This window comes from Triticum aestivum, chromosome 3A (genome assembly GCF_018294505.1).
Source record: "Triticum aestivum cultivar Chinese Spring chromosome 3A, IWGSC CS RefSeq v2.1, whole genome shotgun sequence".
Classification (NCBI taxonomy): Eukaryota; Viridiplantae; Streptophyta; class Magnoliopsida; order Poales; family Poaceae; genus Triticum; species Triticum aestivum.
The window spans coordinates 732214945-732237834 of record NC_057800.1 but is presented as its reverse complement, the minus strand read 5'-3'; positions in this window follow the sequence as shown (position 1 = coordinate 732237834).

The following is a 22890-nucleotide window of genomic DNA, read 5'->3' as shown; positions in this document are numbered from 1 at the left end:
AGTGCAAAACTGCTAATTATTTCACATTTGTACTCCGTATAAACTGGTACTTGAGAACAGTGATAGCCATAAAGGAGAGATGTTCGTTTTAGGTAACTATCTATGTGCTATCTTGGTGCAATATTCTTCAGCATGGTTTAATCGACATAGTCGGGAAGTTTGAATGTAAAGAAACAACCATCAACAAGCCGATACAAACACATACCACCCCAACACATGCACACACCGAAGGCTTAATACATAGGCGCTGAGCGTAGCTACACCACCCCTATCACTCCAATGTTTGTAATACACACTCTATGCTCTTCAACTTGTCAACCTATACTTCTGGACACATTGTACTAAATTTGAGCTTCATATCATAGTCACTTCGTGCAAGAAACAAGAAAAACTATCTACTATGAAACTAAGACAAAACACTGCACCTAGAAAATGGGATTCCCACTTCAGACATATGGTAAGTATTTGTACTACATTATTGAAATGCTTTATGTTGGCTTACTAAATGACTTGCAATATTAACGTTTATCAATTGATAAATCTGATATAAGCCTAAGGACAACATTGATAATCTATCCGGTAGAGACTTGCTTGAACGTACGCGCACTACAAAGAAAGATCCTACATTTTGTTTGACTGCACCAAAAAAAATCATAAGTACTTTCTAATTTCTGGAGGCTTCTCTTTCGACCTAGCATGTTTAGATAGAATAATTGAAACTATAATATTCCTATTCCAGGTGATTTGTTTCCTATGCATGCAGAAAAGTTCTACTATATGCTCCTGATCCTATTATATTTTCAGCTACAAGGGCTCAGCTAGGATGACATCAGGAAGAGACTCGAGGAGCTGGTTTCGAAGGTGAAAAACCGATCCACGCCATTGGCGGAACGCAATCTAGGTTAGTTGAATTTGTTTCCGTCCAAGGTTGCCAAGGACCATGGATCCGCTATGGAGACATCTGCTAATGATGGCAGCACTTTATGTAACCAACCTGCAAGCCTATGCAATGATGAGGGTACTGTGGGAGAAAGGGAGTGGCCTTCTCAAATGAATATCGCAAGTGCCCAGCCAGAAGAAAGAACGCCCGAAATTGGTACATCAACAATCGCAGGTAGCAAAGTGGTGTTCTAGATGTGCCTATGACAAGTGTTTACATAGAAGTGTTGGATGCTAATATTCCTTTTACAGGTGGTTTGTTTCCTATGCACGGAGATGGAGGCATGTCTTCACAGCCTGCAGCCGGAAATGAAGACAAGGCAAGTGAGGACGTGCAAGAAGACAATGCTTCTCTGCAGGTGACGGTGCCTGATGCCATACCGACGGTTTCGCAACCCTCGCGTGCCATGGAACATCAGCTGGCCATTGCTAGCCTGAGGTGGGAACCAGACGATCTGGACGAGATGCAACCAGGCCCTTCTAGCATTGCGAGCCCACCTCCATAACTCTAGTTTCCTCCTAGTTTGTTAGGGGCCTTGTTGGTCTATACATGAATTCCGGCTGCGTTTCATTACTGGAGCCATCGCTTATTTCTAGTAGATTATAAACTATATGTTCTCGTAGTGAATTTTCATATTATTAACATGAGAATTAAATATGTGTTCATTATTTTGTGTTTTCCTTTAGTTTTACAGTCTATTATATATACAACTTGGGTGTTACAAAACATGGCAAGATGAGATATGTTTCTGTCCTCTAGGCTTCTCGTTGTGGCATCATAACTAGAATATATGTTCATGTTTCTTTAAGTGTCCAAGCATTTCAAGAAATATGAACGCTAGTTAGTTAGCTAGGCACTGGTAATTCTCGCCCTTAATTAGTACCAGAATATGGGTAGATGACATGTAATGCTACTACTTGTGTACTCTACCTATCTACGCTGTGTGAGGAAAAAATCATGGTTGTATTAAAACATAGGCTTTAGCTACAATCACGAAGCATGTAAAAAGGATTCAATTATATTAGCTGGCTTACACTAAACAAAGCGTTGCCGAGTGACGATTTTCTTCGGCCAATAGAGCTATGCTACAGTCGGTAACCAAGGGTTTAGTTACTTGTTCACCATGATAAATTTTGTTTTGGTAAAAATAAAATAAAAGGAGGTCTATATATTTATATCTGAAGTCGCACTAGATAGTGGGTGCTCTACAAAGTTGCATACACGAATTATGAATTCTTTTATCAAAATCAAATCTTGAATTTATTTTCTTGCTGGCTAAAATAATTCTTGAAGCAAGGGCGAAGATAGCTATAGCCCTAGTAGTAGTTATGCTGAGTGCAAAACTGCAAATGATTTGGCATTTGGAATCTGTATAAACCAGCACTTGATAATAGTGATAGCCATCAAGGAGAGATGTTCGATTTTAGGTAACTATCTGTGTGCTATCTGGTGCAATAATTTTTTGTGCAGTTTTATCGACATATTCAAGAAGTTTGTGTGCGAAGATTGATACTCTAACTTACAAACAATTGCATAACTATCCTCTTTATTGGCTGGCTTCCTAATTTGGTTCATTGGCCTTATCATTCTTTGAGGTAGCCTCATTTAAAACTTATGGGATTCGGAAGTCTAGATTTATTCTGGTTATGACAATGAGTATGTTCTCGTGTAAATATATTCTAGTGTGCTAAAGCTAAGACGATGAGTAATTTATATGGTTGACTCTTCCAGTGGGATTTGTGAGAAAGTAAAGTCTAAATATTCGGCAGTGCTTGCTAGAAGTAGTGGCTATTTGAAGGTTTTAAGCACAAAGTTAAATAGAAAACATGGAGTTCCTGCCTCTAGCTGCCCATTGTTCTTATGCTTTCAGTGCACTTCTTGAGTTTTTGTGGGCATCACCTAATCTTCACAGGTAGTTCAGGCCTTGGTAGCGAGGTTAGTCGAGGTGGCCGAGCAAAGGCTGGCCACCTCAGCCAATCTAGCTAGCATGATGACATGCTTGTGAGGTTTAGTCAGGGCGACGACAGCCTCCGCTGATCATTGTGTCAGTGGGCTGTGGTCCTTGATGACTGAGCAAGGAATATTACGGCGAGCAGTGGCCCATATGGAGATGCATTTTCTATAACTACATGCATAATGCCGGTTGTCATGTGGAACTTGTCGACGCCCACTTTTCATCCTAAGGGTTTTTAGTTTAGTCCTAGAACAACGGCCATCGCACGAGGATGTTCGTGACAGTAGTAGCATCATCCAATACTGATGAGCAAAACATTTCTTATGAAAAACACATTATTTAAAAAAATGTGTCAACACATTAATATTACAACGACATTTTTTTAACACATACATTTTTATGTTCAAATTGCGTGAACAATTTATAAATACATGGACAAATATTTAATTCTGAACATTTCAAAAACACAGATACTGACCTATCTCCAAAATGCATCCTTGTAATGTCCTTAAAACAAAAGAGAAATAGAGAAACAAAAGCAAAAAAATTAATATAGAAAAGGAAGAATCGAAGAATTTCTGAAGCGACGTTGGTCTAAACTCTTTGAACATTTCATTTAATTACGCTGTACAGAATTTTAAAATAAAAGGGCTTTGGCCCATCCATGGTGGGATCAATCTGGGCCGCGAGGCATGAATGAAATGACTGAAATGACGATGCTGACGTTGACGCTGATGTTGGATCCCTATCTCTTCCCGCGCGGAGATGAAATCATACGTAGAAACATTACTTCCTTCCAATTCTGCCGAGTTTACTTCTTACAGTTTACCATTCTCCCTACACCCTAGCCCCTCTTACCACCAACCCACGCTGCTATATATATCCAGACTTTCCGTCCAATCGAGTCACAGGCTCACAGCCATTCTTTTTTCCTTCCCTACAGTACAGAGTACATTCTAGCTCGCGCCCCAGGCTGTGCGACAGATCCAAAAGCCCTGGCCGCCAACATCATGTATTCAAAAACTTTTTAAACATATATTTGCAAAGCTGTTCAAAACATATTTGAATAAACGTTCATCGTGTATTTAGAAAAGTGTTAAACACATATTGAAAATGTTCATCGTGTAATTAAAAAACTTTAACTATGTATTTCCAAAATATTTAACGTATAATTGAAAAAATATTCACATTATGTAAAGAATTTTCATCTGTATTTTCTTCTTTCCTAGTTTACCTACCAATGTTGGCCTTTCTGTCCAATCCAGTCACAGGCTCACAACAATTTCCTCCTTTCCTTCCTTACATTACAGACTACAGAGTACATTCCTGCTCGCGCCTCAGGCTGTGCGATGGATCCAAAAGCCCTGGCCGCCAAGGAGGAGGAGGAGTTCATCGAGCAACTCTGCAGCAACCTCAGCTGCGCCGGCGCCCGACCCATCCTCCGCCTACCGACGGCGCAGCCGCCGTCGTAGCCAACAATCCCCCTGGTCCTGCTGTCGGCAACATGTGGCCAATGGCCTTCCTATCCAACCTCCGACAAGCGGCCATGGACGCATCGTCCGTTGTCGGCGAGTTCCCCTGCGCCAGACTTCTCATTTTCGCATGGGGCTGGGGCCCTGCTGGTCCGGGCAGGTACACGAGCGGCGCTCCGTCCAGTAGTGTTGGATAATCTAAACATGAATACGTGCTACTAGTACTAAGTTGTGTTTGAGTTTGGCAGTACTAGTTTTATGTGAGTAGGCTTAGCTTAATTGTGATCAGCGTAACCGGTAATTAGGAAAGTGTGCGTCGGTGTATGGCTTGCATGCCTTGAGTACTGTGTTCTATTAGGTTATGGTGGAGTCGGCTACGCGCCGTGGTTAGGACGATGTATATATATATATATATACATATATATATATATATATATATATATATATATATATGTAGCGTTACGTGAGTTTTGTAACGTGGAGAAAAGTGAAAAGAGGGGCGTGACACACGCCCTTGGCTATCAATTTTTCGTGTGCATCTTTATCGTAATTTGATGTGATTGATCCTGTGGCGAATTTCCAACAAGGAGCTCGTCGATGACAAGATCTACCTCGACCGCAACCTACCAGCCCAAGATGACACGGAGGAGCAGGAGAGGGGGCGCAAGCACAATGTTTCCTCCTCTAATCTCAACGGTGCCATCCCTGGGCCATGTAAGAGGAAGAGAAGCCCCTCGCCGCCCAACATCACCGACCTGGCTGGTTCAAAGGTGGTTGCTGCCGAGGCCGAGGATGCTGGTCTCAAACAACGTAGTAAGCCTGACTCTTTTATCGAGGACATTAAGAAATACCTCTCGATCTTATGGTTCCTTTCCCTTCCCAACAGATCCTTTTAAATTTCAGCTGCAAGGTTAGGAGAGGAGCCGGAGCCGCTGCAAGGTGGATCTGGTATCAAGACACAAGACCAACCGGCAACAGGGAATGATGAGGCCGAGGCCGATGGTGTTGCTTGGACACAAGGTACACGTGCTTCTTTAATCAAGTCGATAAAGGCTCTCCTACTGTTCCTGATCCTTTCTCCATTTTCTCAGCTCTGCCAGGAGAGGCTGGAGGTAGACTAAAGGGGCTCACATGATGAAGAGACTCAAGGAGTTCATCTCGAACGTCAAAGCCCAAGCTAGCAGGCCGTTCCCGGAAAACTTTCTAGGCAAATTGCATTGGTTTCAGTCGCAGGTTGGCAAGGAAAGCGGAGCTACTATGGATACATCAGCGAAAGTTGCCGCCGCTTTTATCTGGCCAACCTGCAAGCAGATACAATGATGAGGGTACTGTGGGAACAACTGAGTTCCAACTTTATATGACTGTTATAAGTGCCCAGCCAGAAGAAAGAAGGCCTGAAATTGGTACGTCAGCAATCGCAGGTATGAATTCATGTGCAAAGTAGTGTTCTAGAGGTGCCTATCATCGCAAGTGTTTTTAGCGTAATCTCGGTTTGTGGGATTTCCACGTAGGCATATATACATGCTTATATTGTTTATGTCTACTACGTTAAGAAATGAACACGAGACAAGGCAGAAGATGGCAAACACTTGAGGATTAAAGAAAAAAGAAACCAGGCTTAAAGCGTTATTCCGTCATGCTCGTACGGAAACAATGTTCATCTTGCATTTGAAAAACAAATCATCATGTATTCAATATGGTGTTAAACAGATATTTGAAAAAGTGTTCCACGCATATTTCAATAAATGTTCATCATGTATTCAAGGAAGTGTCCAACACATATTTGAAAATGTTCATCATGTATTTAAAAAAAAGGAACCGTGTATTTCCAAAAAATTCCAATAGATTCAATGTATGCTTACCTAAATATAAAGGACGGAGCCTTTCATAGTTCTCCATCCATCACCTATATCCGTTGATTTTGTGTTAACATAAAGATTGACGGCTGAGATTTTAAAATAGAACTGAAAAAAACAGTTTGTACAATTACATGGAAGGAAAGATTTGTACCCGCTGATTCCACCATGGGCTTAGCAGATTTGTACCCGCACACACATCTCTCCTTGCGCTTGGATTGCCATGTGTGCACAAAATTGAAACCCGGCCAAAAACAAATCGAATACGCTACAGACAAAGCACGATGCGCGTAGCTTCCCTCCTTCCCCAAGCCGTCATGGATCTTGCACTGCTGGAGTTGGCCGTTGTGGTGGCCATGGCAGGCTTGCCAAGAGCCACCGGAGCCCACATCTCCGAGCTCGACAGGATCACCAACCACCTGTCTAAGGTTATCGACATGGCCCCATCCCGGCAGCCGCTCGCCTGCCGTCCATCGCAATATTGTCGTTGTCGTCCTGCTTCCCGAGAGTCCATCACATCCGCGTTGCTTCCAGAAAAACCCTCGCGGGAGGTGGCGCTGCAGGAGCAGCTGCTATCGCAAGAGGAGGCCGCGGTGTCCCTATCTTACGGCCATGCAGCGTATAGGACGAGACCACCACAGGAGCCCACATCCCCCACCTCGATAGGATCACGAGCCGCATGTCCGAGGTTCTCGCCATGGCCCCATCCCGGCAGCCGCTCGCCTAGCGCGCCGCTGGACCCGCTTGTGCAGGGGTCTTCCATTGCGATTTTGTCACCGTCGTTGAGGGAGTCCTGGATTAGGGGGTGTCCGGGTAGCCAGACTATACCTTCAGCCGAACTCCAGGACTATGAAGATACAAGATTGAAGACTCCGTCCCGTGTCCGGATGGGACTTTCCTTGGCGTGGAAGGCAAGCTTGGCGATGCGGATATTCAAGATCTCCTACCATTGTAACCGACTTTGTGTAACCCCAACCCTCTCCGGTGTCTATATAAACCGGAGGGTTTTAGTCCGTAGGACAACTTCATCATACAACAATCATACCTTAGGCTAGCTTTTAGGGTTTAGCCTCCTTGATCTCGTGGTAGATCTACTCTTGTACTACCCATATCATCAATATTAATCAAGCAGGACGTAGGGTTTTACCTCCATCAAGAGGGCCCGAACCTGGGTAAAACATTGTGTCCCTTGTCTCCTGTTACCATCCAGCCTAGACGCACAGTTCGGGACCCCCTACCCGAGATCCGCCGGTTTTGACACCGACATTGGTGCTTTCATTGAGAGTTCCCCTGTGTCGTCGCAATCAGGAAGGATGCCTCTTCCCGTCTTTAAAGACGGCGCCGTTACTAAAGGAGCCTTGGCTGTACGCCAAACTCTCCGGCTAGGCGGTTTTCTCATGACCGCCTGTTCGGCCGTTGCGCCGACGGTGACCTCTCGGGTCATCAAAAGCAATCTTCACGTCAGCTCGGAACTCGTCGAGCAGTTAGATCCAATGAAGCTCTCTTCCGTAAACGAGCTCTTGGATCGCATCGCCGCCTTGGGGGTCACTACGGATTATGACCAGGTTAGGCTTAAACCCGATCTAAGAGAAATTAATTCTCCCCAAGTCACCCATCACGTTGCCGTAGTAGAGGCACAGTGCGGAGACTCTTCATCTATCTTAAGGACTAGCTACGTCCGGATTCCAGATCCCTCCAAGCCGGATACCCGCGGAGGGGAGGATGTAACTCAAGACCTGAACTTAGAATCAGGCAATGGGCTAGATTCACTGGAGAACATCCGATAATCCAAACCTCAGAGTTCGGAAACTCCTTGGGCTCTGAGCCTTAGATTGGGTGAAGTTCCGGATTTAATTCCACCCACCCGCCCAAACATAAGCGATCTATCCAAAATCAGGAAAAAGCCCGAAGAAACAGTACATCATTACTGGGCAAGGTTCCTCCTGGTTATGAACAGGATAAAGGACTGCCGCGAGGAAAACGCAATCTCAATCTTCTGCAATAATTGCACGGACAAGGGAATCCTCAACGCCACAGGTCGTCGTAATCTTACACGCTTCACTGACTTGGCGTCCATAGTACAAAAGTACTGTGCGATGGAAAGCGCCCGGAAAATCGAAACTAAATTTTGGGACAATCCGGCACTGAATAGAAACCTGGTCCGAAATAAAAGGGTGCATCATCATCAGACACCCGGGTTAAAACCCAAAAAACCAAAACCCTCTACAGGGCATGGAACTGTACTGGAGGGATGGCTTAATGGACCATGTAAAATTCATGGTACAAAGGACGCCACACCAACTCATAGCCTTAGAGCATGTTGGATACTCCGGCAGGTGGCCAAAAGGGGCGAAGATCTCCTAATTTCGGAGGCCGCGGAAAGCCACCTCAGGGACTCCAGTACAGTCTTAACAGTCTTCGAGACTTTCGCATGAAATAAAATGCGAAAAAGAACACTCCACAGCTTCGCAGAAGTCTATCAAGTAGCAACAATAAACCGATGGAGTGACACGGCTATTACCTTTAATGCCAGCAACGAACCTAAATTCCGAACAGCTCGAGCACCAGCCGCATTGGTACTCAGTCCTATAGTGGACGGCTTTCGCCTCACCAAGGTACTAATGGATGGAGGCAGCAGATTGAACCTCATTTATGAGGAAACCCTTCAAAAAATGGAAATAGACTGGAACCGCATTGAGCGAAGCAGCACAACCTTCAGAGGAATAATCTCCAGTCGGGAAGCACGCTGTACAGGAAAAATCACACTAGATGTGGTGTTCAGCACGCGGATAATTATAGGTCCGAAGAGGTCACATTCCAAGTGGCCCCGTTCAGCAGCGGATACCACGCTTTGCTGGGGCGGGAAGCGTTTACAATCTTCCAAGCAATACCCCATTACGGGTACATGAAGCTCAAGATGCCCGGGCCGAACGGAATCATCACTCTCGCTAGTGATCCGAACATAGCACTCCGCGCCAAAAACAAGACAGCCGCACTGGTCCTTGAGGCACTGTCCGAAGCCCTAGCGGCTGAGGAACTGACTACGCTGCGCTCCACGGTAAACAGGGACGATGTGATACTCGACAGAAGATCCAAGTCCACCTCCTTTAAACCAGCGGATGAAATAGTCAAATTCTAGGTCCATCCAACGGACCCCAATAAAACAACTTCCATCGGGGCACAATTAAACCCCAATGTAGACGCCGCACTGCGAGAATTCCTACGGGAGAACTGGGACATTTTTGCATGGCACCCTTCGGACATGCCAGGAATCCCACGCAGGCTGGCCGAACACAGCTTAAATATCCTAAAAGGATTCAAACCTGTCAAACAAGCCCTTCGTCATTTTTCTGAACCCAAGAGACAGGCAATAGGAGAGGAGCTAGCCAAACTATTGGAGGCCGGATTCATCAGAGATATAAAACATCCGGACTGGCTAGCAAACTTGATGATGGTACCAAAGAAGGACAAATCCTGGCGCATGTTCGTTTACATCAAAGACCTCAACAAGGCCTGCCCAAAGGATCCCTTCCCCCTCCCCCGCATCGATCAAATTATCGACGCCACTGCAGGACAAGATTCGTTGTGCTTCCTCGACGCATACTCCGGTTACCATCAAATCAAGATGGCCGAGTCAGACCAAGCCGCAACGGCATTCATCACCCCATACGGCCCATTCTGCTTCAACACAATGCCTTTCGGGCTAAAAAACACCGGCGCAACATATCAGCGCATGATTCAGACATGCCTGGCAAACCAGATTGGCAAAACAGTAGAGGCATACTTGGATGATGTGGTCATAGAAACAAGACATGTCGAATCTCTAGAAGACGACTTGAGGCTTACATGTGACAACCTCCGAGCATATGACATCAAGCTAAATCCGGAAAAATGCATTTTTGGCGTTCCAGCCGGAAAGCTCTTGGGCTTCATTGTATCCGGTAGGGGAATCGAAGCAAAACCAGCCAAGATCCGAGCTTTGTCACAATTGGATATCCCAAAGGACCTCAAACAAATACAAAAATTAACCGGATGCGTGGCGGCTCTAAGCCGCTTTTATCTCCCGGTTGGGAGAAAAGGCGCTACCCCTCTATCGCCTCCTTCGGCGCACCGAACACTTCGAGTGGACGGATGCCGCCACGGCCGGACTCGAGGAAATAAAAGCCATATTGGCAACAAACCCCGTCCTGGCCGCGCCAAACATCAGCAAACCAATGCTATTGTACATTGCAGCAACCCATCAAGTTGTTAGCACAGTACTCGTCGTCGAGCGGGAAACGGACAGACACAAATTCCCCCTTCAAAAGCCGGTTTACTATGTGTCCACTGTCCTCACCCCATGCAAATCACGGTACCCACATTATCAAAAGATTGCATATGCGGTATTGACGGCATCCCGGAAGCTACGACACTACTTTCAAGAGTGTTCAATCACAATAGCATCGGAAGTACCACTCAATGATATTATAAACAACCGTGACACAACGGGCCGGATTGCAAAATGGGCCATCGAGCTCCTCCCGTTCGACATAACTTATAGGCCACGACGAGCTATGAAGTCGCAAGTTTTGGCCGACTTCGTCGCACAATGGACGGAGGCCGAACTCCCTAAAGAGTACGTCACATATTCAAACTGGATAATGCACTTCGACGGTTCCAAAATGTTGGCCGGGCTAGGGGCCAGCGTCGTTTTGACGTCCCCCACAGGAGACACAGTTCAATATGTACTCCAGATTATGTACATGGACTCCAACAATGCAGCCGAATATGAGGCACACGGTCTCCGGATGGCAGTGCCCATGGGCATTCAACGCCTAGAGGTGCGCGGGGATTCGAACCTCGCGATACCCGAAATAAATGGAGACTTCGATGCCAAGGATCCAAAAATGGCAGCTTACCGCAACGCCGTCCTCAAAATGTCAGCTCGGTTTGAAGGGCTCGAATTTCACCATATAGCCCGAGAAAACAATCAGGCGGCAGACGTCCTGGCATGCATCGGTGCAAAACGCGATGCAGTCCCCCCCAACATCTTCCTAGAAAGGTTGTTCAAGCCATCCGTAGTATGGGAAGGGAAACATGGCAATATCAGTCCGGACCCAACCGCACTGTCCGACGCCGAACAATCTGACCTAATCGGAGGCTCTGCCAATGAAATAACAACCTCAGCCCACGTACTAATGGCCGTTATCACCCCGTGGACAGAACCATTCCTAGCCTACCTTACTAGGCAGGAACTCCCAGAGGACCAAAACGAGGTACGCTGTATAGTGCGGTGATCTAAAGCATATATAGTCCATGAGGGAGAACTTTACAAGAAAAGCACTACCGGAGTCCTTCAAAGGTGCATCTCCGAAGAGGAAGGGCGGAACCTGCTGGCTGAAATTCATGCCGGACTCGGTGGCCATCACGCCGCAGCCCGGTCCCTCGTAAGCAAGGCTTTCAGTACAGGCGTTTATTGGCCGACGGCCCGGGCGGACGCTCAGGACTTGGTCCATAAATGCGTCGGTTGCCAGCTTTTTGCAAACCAAAGCCATATGCCACCCACCGCCCTCCAAACTATCCCCATCACTTGGCCTTTCGTGGTCTGGGGGCTTGACATGGTGGGACCCCTTAAAGGCGGAACCCACAAGAAAAAATACTTACTGGTCATGGTGGATAAGTTCACCGAATGGATAGAAGCCAAGCCTGTTAAGACGGCCGAATCCGGACCTATGATAGACTTTATATCCGGGGTGGTACACCGTTATGGCGTCCCCCACAGCATCATCACCGATAACGACACGAACTTTACTGCCGATGAGGGAAAACTCTGGTGCAAAAACATGGGCATCGAGCTCGATTATGCTTCCGTCTATCACCCACAAACTAACGGTCAGGTCGAACATGCAAATGGTCTCATCATGAGCGGCATCAAACCCAGATTAGTGCGGTCCCTCAAGGAAACTAACACGCACTGGGTAGAGGAGCTCGACTCCGTACTCTGGGGGCTGCGGACCACGCCGAACCGCACCACCGGATACACACCATTTTTTATGGTGTACGGCGCAGAGGCAGTCTTGCCCTGCGACATAATTCATGACTCACCTCGAGTGCGCATGTACGAAGAAAGGGAGGCCGAGCTCGATCGGCAGGACAGTTTGGACGCCTTAGAGGAGGAGCGCGACGTGGCAAAAGCCCGTTCCGCATTCTATCAACATCAGGCTCGAAGATATCAAAGCAGAGAAGTGCGGGCCAAAAGCTACAACGTTGGCAAATTAGTTCTACGCCTGCCGGAAAAGAAAAAGGACAAGCTGAAGCCCAAGTGGGAAGGTCCCTTCATAATCGACCAAGTCCTGACTGGTGGAGCATACCGCCTGCGAGATGCGTCGGATAACCGACTCGAGCCGAACCCATGGAACGCAGCCCGTCTCCGAAGATTCTATGCCTAGCGCCGGACTCTGTGTTTGTCTCCTTCCTCTGTCCATTTTTTACATTTTCTGTCTTACATTTCTCTCCTTCCCCTCTTCTCTTTTATAACCCTTAAAGGCTCCTCAAGTGAAGTGCTACTCACGCTCATTAAACCTGGGGGCTTCTTTAACAGAAGCTTATTTATACGGGCTTCACGCGCGCCACATGTGTCAAACTTCCGCATGTACCTTTTCTTCACCATTATATGCATCGATATGACTTAAGTTTTGTCCAAGCTGGGTTGCCTGGCTCCTGTGCTTACCCCTACGTTCCCGATTGTTCGGCTAGGTGGTAAAGGGAGCACCTCTGCGATTGTTACTGCCGGATCAGCCGGATGTGTACCTCAGACTGGGTGAAGCCAAAAGGTAGCGTTCTTAAGGGAATATTCGGTCGGTGAACTAAAAGATGACCTTTTTTACTTATTTATGTATATGCCCCCAGATGATTTTCCTGCGTTTGCAGTCCGGACATGCATTTTAGGGCATGCCTCCCAGAGAAAGGAACCCCTAACGGAACTATTCTCTCTGGAAGATGTTTCTTACTAACCATGTAATATAACATAACTAGTTTGGCACTTGTCTGATAAAGCACTAATGACCCCTACGCCTGGTCTCCATTCATACCCCGGTTCTTACGTAACCGGTAGGGTATTCGGACACACTCCGGACCGTCAGGTCCTGAGGTTGAAGCAAAAAGGTCGGCAACGACAAACGATCTACAATCCAGCTAGAAGGCATTACACATGTCAATTAAAAATTACATAGTCACTCTGACTGATTGTATTCCTCTTCAATACCATCTAACAGGCTGTCTAACTTACAGTCCTGCTGGGAATACTTTGCGGCCAATTCTACTTGTCTGTACACTAAGCTTACAGGGATCTCCTTCCCGTCAGGCCCCACAGGTCCGACCTCGGCCATGTGGTTTGGGCCAGACTTCGTGTACCGCGTCTTCACCATGGCCCAGGCCTCCCTAGCGCCTTGTCGGCAGGCCGATATCTTCCACAACTGGAAGCGCCGCCGAGCTCCCTTAAGCTTCTCCGAAAGCTCTCAAGGCCCTCGGGCATGGAGTGGGAAGGCCATAAGGCTTGGGCAACACCTCGCATCTCCTGCCGAACTCGCTCGTGCAGTTGCGAGAGCTCGGGAAGAAGGTCACCCATAGAACCGGGCATCTCCTCTGCAGGACGACCCGTTAGCATACCTACATACATTACTCTGTTTGTCGACTTCCTCGTCGAACTCTTTTCTTTCAAAGATTCGCTTAAGCACTTACTAAATATGCCGCGTCGAAGCTGCTGATTCTCCTTAGTAGAGTCCGACAGCTGGCCACGAACATCTTTAAGTTCACCATCCAGCTTGGTGTTGGCATCCTGAAGCTCATTCTTTTCCCGCCTCACCCTTGTCAACATACTCTCACCGGCCTTTAGCCGGCGTAAGAGTTGTTGCCTCTCCGGATCCAGTCCGGCGCCATCTGCAATATGATTTGGCAGATTCATACCCACGCCGCACTTCGCAAGATATTAATCTTTCGAAGTGTATCTTACCAGAGTGGGTCTCTTTAGGCTCCCCTGCCGCGGCTAGTGCGGCCTCCAGTTGGGCTTTGCACTCTTTCAGCTCCCGGGACAGTACGGTAATCTTCTCTGTAAGAACCTGCATAACAAATGATCCTTAAACCAGTTACTCTAACTGTTTCAAGTCTCGGGGGCTACTAGTATATACATATATATTTACCAAAATTTTCTTACCTGTATGTCTTTTACATATTGCTCCGTGGCTCTGGTTAAACCATTTTGAGCGGCACGGAGGTATGCATCTCCTGAGTTGAAGGCATCTAATGCCTCTCGGGAGAAACAAGCGTCGCGAAGAACTGTCCGGCGACGCCTATGGTTCATGGCACTCTCCACCTCGGAATTGGTGGCAGACAGCCTGTCCGCATCCTCTGTCAGAGGAGCGTCCGGTGCGCTCCTCGTGTTCGCTCCCGCTTCCGGGCCAGGCGTTGGAGCCTGGCTGGTGGAGGCGCGGTTGGCAACCTCTCCGGATGTAGTCCGGTGAGGTCTCTTCGTCCTGAAGATAGCACGAACGTTAATATGCCCTGAAGAAATAACACTAGGGAAAAAGAGGATGCGCTATACCTTTGCGCCGGCATCCCAGTTCGGACTACATTCCTTTTTGCCCCACAGGGCCCTGCGGCCCCTCGTTGGCTAGCCGCCGCAGGTTCGGCCTCCCGCCTTGGAAACCTCCCCTGCAAAACACGGTCGTTGTCAGGAAAACTGAAATCCGTGAGAATGGATTCCTTCTCAAAGGGATGAGACTCCGCTCTCTGTTACCTGGGAGGCCGGGATTAACCCTGGGTAATCAGCCGTAATGGCCACCAAGGTATTGTCCTTGCTTAACTGATGAAACACCCCGTCAATCAACTCCACCGATATATCTGGATCCTCTTCGGAGTCCGGATCGAGGGACCGTTCTGGATCCTAGGGTTGTGGGGGACGGCTGTTTATATCCTTTACTTCCTGACGTAGTTCCTGCGTTGAAATCGTTAGACTACATATTTAATCATGGGAATATAAAGCGGATGGGTAGGCACAATTGTTCACTTACCCAACTCGGGGGGTTGTACATACTAAATCCGCCCTGCGGGTTGACGCGGAGGAATTCCTCCTCTTCTCCCTTGTACAAAGAGGATAAGATCTTTACTAGAGCGGCAGCTGAGGCTAGCCCCTTACGACCGTAACGGGTGGTGTCATCCTCCCCGTTAAAATCCCACATGGGGTGGCCTCTATATTGAAGCGGCTGCACCCCCCGCATAATGCATGCGGCCATGAGTCCAACCATGGTTAGTCCGGAATGAGCCAATAGTCTTATCCGGCCAATCGGGCGAAGGACGTCCCTGTCGCTTTCTCTCTGAGAGCTCCGCGGACGCCAGCTCAGGCGTTTCTTTAAGGGAGCAATGTGGAATTCGGGAAGACCGACCCGGATAGGGTCCGGTAGTGGGACATCATCTATATAAAACCATTCCGAAGGCCAGTCCTCGGACGCCTTCTTTGGGGTTCCGGATAGATATCCGGTCCCGGCGATACGCCACACTTCGGCTCCGCCCACTTGATATATAGACCCCTCTTGAGAGCGGGGCACCAGACAGAATAATCTCTTCCACAGCGCGAAATGAGCCTCAACAACCAAGAATAGCTCGCAAAGAGCGGCGAAGCCCGCGATATGCAATATAGAGGCGGGCGTGAGATCGTGCAGCTGGAGGCCGTAGAACTCCAGAATCCCACGGAGAAATGGATGGATTGGAAATCCAAGTCCTCTTACTAGATAAGGGACGAGGCACACCCGCTCTCCTTTGGAGGGACTGGGGGTGCTCTCCGCTTGCTCTCCGCCATTATAAGTGGAGAGCCCGGCTCGGACCAGGACCATATAGGCCTGAGGGAGAAATCGCTTGGCCTGAAGCGACACTAGCTCGCTGTGCGGGATGGAGCACCTCTCCCAGTCTCCAGGTTTAGGACTGGAAGGGCGAGAGGAGGAGCTGTGACGGCTGGCCATGTTGGAATGAACCTTTGCTGGAGGTGCTCTCATGATTACTCGCGGAGAGGAGAAGGTGTGGTTTGGATCTGAATCCCCATCCCATTAAATAGGTGGCTCGTTTATGCGGCTAGGGGTGTGAATGTAAAAACACCCCGACTTTTCACATTCGTTTGACACGTGGAAGACGACCATTATTGGGCGTGGAAGCCAAGGTGCGCTACATTATGAAAATCGGACATTATTCAGCAGGTACATGGAATTTGGAGAAGAACCCGCCTTGCAATGCCGAAGACAATCTGCGCGCCGGACTCGTCATCATTGAAGCCTGGTTCGGGGGCTACTGAGGGAGTCCTGGATTAGGGGGTGTCCGGGTAGCCGGACTATACCTTCAGCCGAACTCCAGGACTATGAAGATACAAGATTGAAGACTCCGTCCTGTGTCCGGATGGGACTTTCCTTAGCGTGGAAGGCAAGCTTGGCGATGCGGATATTCAAGATCTCCTACCAATGTAACCGACTTTGTGTAACCCTAACCCTCTCCGGTGTCTATATAAACCGGAGGGTTTTAATCCGTAGGACAACTTCATCATACAAAAATCATACCTTAGGCTAGCTTTTAGGGTTTAGCCTCCTTGATCTCGTGGTAGATCTACTCTTGTACTACACATATCATCAATATTAATCAAGCAGGACGTAGGGTTTTACCTCCATCAAGAGGGCCCGAACCTGGGTAAAACATTGTGTCCCTTGTCTCCTATTACCATCCGGCCTAGACGCACAGTTCGGGACCCCCTACCCGAGATCCGCCGGTTTTGACACCGACAGTCGTCCTGGTTACCGAGAGTCCATCACGTCGGCCTTGTCGTGTGAAAAATCCAATGTCGAGGGAGGCGGTGCTGCAGGACCCGCTGCTAACGTAAGAGGAGGTCGCGGCATCCCTATCGTCCGGCCATGTAGCGTACAAGACGCACGGACACACTAAAGCGCAAGATTGACGATGCCAGGTGATGGCATGCCACAGGAGCGGTAATGGTGCAACACGCCACCGGGAAGTCAGAGCAGCGTGCAGCCTGATAGATCAACATGGGGACCCGGCAAGCATGACCAGCGGAGGTGCATCAGGCATGACAACGGTCAAGGGCATGGGCACATTCTAGGAGGCGATGGGCACATGGAGCTTGAGAACAGCCGGCGTGAACTCGTGATCTGGGAGAGGGAAGGCCCGACAGCTGAGAGGTGCTGGTAGGTACGGGATGCGGTGGCAGCGGTGCGCCTTGGGTGCTGCCTCATGATCATAGAGCCGGACACGATAATGCCGATGGAGGAAGGAAAGTAGGGGAAGAGTACACGGCGAGTATAAGGTACCCCATGCCAGTAGGACTACAAGGAGCCTCAACCGCACCCCATGTCAGGCACTACCGCAGTTCTCATGCATGCGCATGTGGCACGAGCTTATGCACTTCAAAATGGATCCACTAGAAATTTGTAATTTGTTATCATGTGCATGATTTGCAGATCAATTACCTGCCAGCATCGTGATTTATGCCACAAGCAAGCAAGCTTCATCGACGTGATGCACATAGATATGCATCAAGGGACACGTCAAAACATCTTGAAAAATCAGGTCAACATATTGCTAAATTTGTTTATTCACTGCCAAACTGCTTCACCCAATAATAAAGCCACTGTTATCCCTACACATGTAAGGCTATTTTTCAAGTTCTTGAATTAGCTTTCGGAAGTCACTGGAATATGACTATTGTCGATCCATGGCAAGTACACTTCACAACTCTACAAGCGCCCGAGGTAACTTATTGGTCTTTTGTGAATATAAACAATACTTTATATATTTAAATTAGTTAATTCTTTTAAAAAACTCTTCATTAATAAACAGTACTATATGAATATAGCTCTTCGTTTCCTTCTGTTGATCAGTGTCCGAAGGGATGAACTTGTCTCTGAAGAAAAAAACACTATAATCGTCACGAACACAAATACACTGCTTCGAGGTCAGTTGTTCCATTATTTTAGGATTAAAGTGTAGCACATCATACATCGATTTTGCATGTTTAAGATTGTCGGCAAAGACATTACAGGGCTGATGCTACGAGAAATACCGTGTCACACATACAGAAGTACACGTGCACCAACACACACACACGCGAATGTGAGTGTGAAATATAGTCTTGAGCCAGGGAGTAATTTTTTGTTTCTCCCGTTGCATCGCACGGGCCTTTTTGCTAGTAATTGAAAAATATGTGCACATCATATGTAAACAATTATCATTTGTATTTTAAAAAATATTACTCGCGTACTTGAAAAAATGATCATCAAATAATTCTAAAATAAATTCTCCTGACACATTTGTACATAAAGGTTAATCGCATGTGTATGAAAAACTGGTCACCGCTTATTTAAAAAAACTTGTGCAAAAAAAGGAAAACATCGGAGAAGAAGAAAAAAAAGAAAAAATGTATATGGAAGAAGTGGGCCAAGGAGGAGGACTCGAGGAGGAAGCAACAGGAGAATCATAACCCAGATAATATCTTTCATTTATTACCCATAATTTAGTGTTTAATGTTGCACGTATTATAATGTAACGTGAGATCTGAAATACGTACTTCACCAGGGAATTGAACGCACTGAGATTGCATGTTAGTTTCTCCATTGTTTATTCCATTTGCTTTTATTTGCCATATCAACCTTCTTCGGTACCGGGGTCGCGAGAGCTATGGTGGGCTAAAAAAGTACAAACAACCATCTAGCTCGTCCTGTTCTTTGCATATATTGTTTTGAAGGGAAAGCCTCTTGGCACTTTACTTCAAATTTAACATGTATGGTAGTATTTTATTCATTCAGTACATGATGTAATGGAAAGCTAGGTGGCACATCATCCGACTAGAAGAGTCATAAGTATGTCTGATATTTTAATCAAACCTTAACCTGATGTTCAGTCATTGACCTAGGTGGTATCTACGCCGCAAGCAGCCAAGTTGGATTCCTAATTTCCGATACGTCACTCCAATCTCCACCTCTCACGCAGGCGCAAGCAGCCAAAACACCTATCATCAATTAGGATTTATAGTTTTGGATGCCCAAAAAATTAGGAATTTTTCTAGGTGATTTTGATAAATGCAGAAAGAATTTGTGGCAAAGGTTCGAGGTCTAGCTTGGACTTGGAGTTGCCATAGAAATTTAGAAAAACATGTAATTAGAAACTAGACGGCATTAAATAAGTAAGAAAAAGGTTCGGACGGTTTTCAGAAAGAGTTCACATTGCTCAATATGGTGTGAAAGATTTAATAGAAAGATGAAAAGAAAAGGCAAAAATAAAGTCCATACATTAAATATCCATAACTTAAACATTAATATAATAAAATGTAGTACAAACATGACAAAACTATAGGGTTTTAGGTTGGGGAAGTTACACACGTCAACCTTCAAAATGAAAGCATTTCTGCTTCCAGGTTAGAAGGATGAAAATATTGTGCAATTTCCTTGGCATTCATTGCACCGTCTGTATTCTTTGGCTTGGTGACATCATATATATAGCATGAACACCACCACATGCTATTAATTCTGATATGTCGCAAGTTATTGATGATGCTACTTCTGCTACGGATAATGGTTATGTTGATGCTGGTACCTAGCTTACTAATGATGATGTGCCACTTGGTGAATTTCATGATAAAAAAATTGCTAGACTAACACAACATGATGTTGAATCTGATGATGAGATTGAAACCGAATCTCCTGAAACACCTTCTAGAACTAGCATTCCGCCCGCGAACTTCCTCCCACCGAGGAAAACGTCGGCAGCGGCGGCGCAAACCTGCCGCCCCTGGATTCCTCATGGCCCAATGCCATGTCGCGCTCAATGCTACCATCGTCGGTCTGCTGGATCGTGCAAGGCAGGAGCCCGGGGTCCGCGCGATCGACCGGGGCGACAAGCATAGTTCTGTCCAGGATCTTGTTGACGAAATCAACGTCAACTTGCCGGTGGGAGATGCCCCGGAAGAGGGCCACGGCAGCACAGTGGCGCATGAGACGTCCGCGCAGAGCGGTGTACCGCATGGATTAGCCCCTTCATGCATCGATCAGCCATGAGGTATGTGCTAAACTGGTACGGTACTTAATAGTTACGTTTGTTCAATTGTGCATAATTTCCGAGAGCTAGATTTCGTCTTAAGAATAATATATTTTAGAAATTTTTCATGTGTATTCATAGAATATTCATCTGATATTTATGAAAATGTACTTCACACATATGCAAAAAAATATGCATGTATTTAAAAAGTGTTTGTGACATTTCTTAAAAAGTATTTGTGACTTATTTAAAAATGTACATCACACATATGCAAAATATACGCTAGTTATTCAAAAATTGTTTGTCACATTTCATAAAAAGTATCGGTGAGTTACTCAAATATGGCCATCATGTATTCTTAAAGTATTGATATCATGTTTATAGAAATGCTAGTAACTTATATGAAAAATGTTTGTTGAATATTTAGAAAAATTCTAGAATCTTCTTGTGGATTCCGATCTTCACAAGGCATGTGGTGTGGATATAACCAACCACTTGTAAAACCCTCGCATGCTCTCCACAGGATACAAAGAAGCAACAGACTGCACCGCACGCCGAATCCTAGAATGTTGAATGCGAAGCGAAACTGAAAACTGCAATCACGTGTCCATCCCGCGGTCCCTCTGCACACCTGGTATTGTCCTGCGCCCACGTGGCCTGCAATTACTGATGCGCTGGACCTGGACCTTGTCTATGTGTGTTGCACTTTCCGCCTGATGAACTGCATGTGCATACCTCCAAAGGGCCTGCCAAGATCGTTTCCGAGTACAACGCCCCCTTCGATGTAGAACATCACCTGCTACAAGCCAACAAGCCTGCATGCAAGGAAAATAATTTGTACATACCTGAGCACCCTAGTGATTCTTTTCCATGCTAAACGTACACACGGGTATTATTCGGTGATGTATGCGATACGACCCAGCCAGCACGCGGATATTCATGTACATACGTATGAATCCATTGGTGATCATAAGCTTACGCGCATGTGATAGATCATTACGTGCATGTGATAACTGATTCGTGCATGTACTAGTAGGTAAGACCACAAGTGCGAAATCTGCAAAGATGTTTTAATCTGCACTAGCTAGTGGTATTGTACACCAACAACTACTTATTCACCATAGACTTGTGCGTCGTGTATGTGTAAACATACTTGGCTCTTCCCTCTTATTTTTCAATAATGCACATTTGCTTCTCTTCAAATTTATTTGGTACAAAATTGCATCGAACAAGCACATTGATAATAACGACATTTTTATGAACGCATGAACATTTTTATTTTGAAATTGCGTCAACAAATTCTAAATACATGAAAATATTTACAATTATCAACATTTCTTTAAACTGCATGAATTTTATAAATTACATGAATAAATTTTCGGAAATACACCAGTAAAATTGTGTACATTAACATTTTGCAAAAATAACAGAATTATTTTTACATGTGATTGTTTTCGAGATTGTCCTTTTTATTTATGTGGACCTTCTTTTGAAATGCACAAATTATTTTCTAGTTACATGAATCTTTCTTAAACACCTGAGCACCATTTTGAAGAAGATGAACATACTTAAAAAAGTGTGCGTCCCTTTTGAAAATATTTGAACATTTAAAAACATAGATACTAACCTATCTCCGAAATGCATCTTTGTAATTTCCTTCAAAATGAAAGAGACATAGATAAAAACAAAAAAAAAATTGAAAAACAAGTAATAGGCAAGGTATAGATGCTCATGGAGGTAGGCAATATCTGAGCCATGTGGGATGCGACTATAGGTGAGCACGATTTACAACTCGTATTAGTAGGCAAGGTACAGACGCTCATGGAGGTAGTACATATGTTTGATGGAAATATTATATATGTTCTTTGTGAACTAACGAGTTTGTTACTACGATTCAAGAGTATTAGAGTACAATTGTACACGCTTCCAATGCATTGCAGCGTTTCATTGTTTCAAACGCTGTGATATACGGACGAGCTAGCACGCCATGTAAGTATAGTCTATAAGTGTCAAAGCCTAATAATCTTGTTTTTGTAGAGGATTATGCACAACACAATGTACGCTGTATAAGAATGAATGAACAAGAGAAATGTATAATCAACAAATTAGCAGCAATAGGGTATGACAGTAAGCAGGGATCGATTCATAGTGTTTTGGATCTGGGCCAAAATATTGTTCCATTCAAAAACGCTTACTGTCAGTTGATGGGCCAACGTCAGCAGGTATCTATGCTGGGACAATTTTCCTGATTGAAATTGGTAAACGGTGCGACGGATTCCCTATCCATACGCGCGTGGAAATGAAAACGTACACGGAAAAAATAATTCTTTCCAGTTCTATCTGCATTTAATTCGTTTCAATCCAGTTCCTCGCCAGTCCATTCTAGTTGCATCGCAGACATTCCTACCTTTCCTTCCATTCATCAGTTCATTCTAGGTCGCTTCCCGAGGCTGTGCGGTGGAGCCCAAAGCCATGCCCGCCAAGGAGGAGGAGGAGCTCGTTGAGCAACTCTGCAGCGACCTCACATGCACCTGCGCCCGACCGAGAAGCCGTCGTTGTCGCCAACAGCCACCCTGAACCTGCTCTTGCTCCAGCTGTCGTCAACCT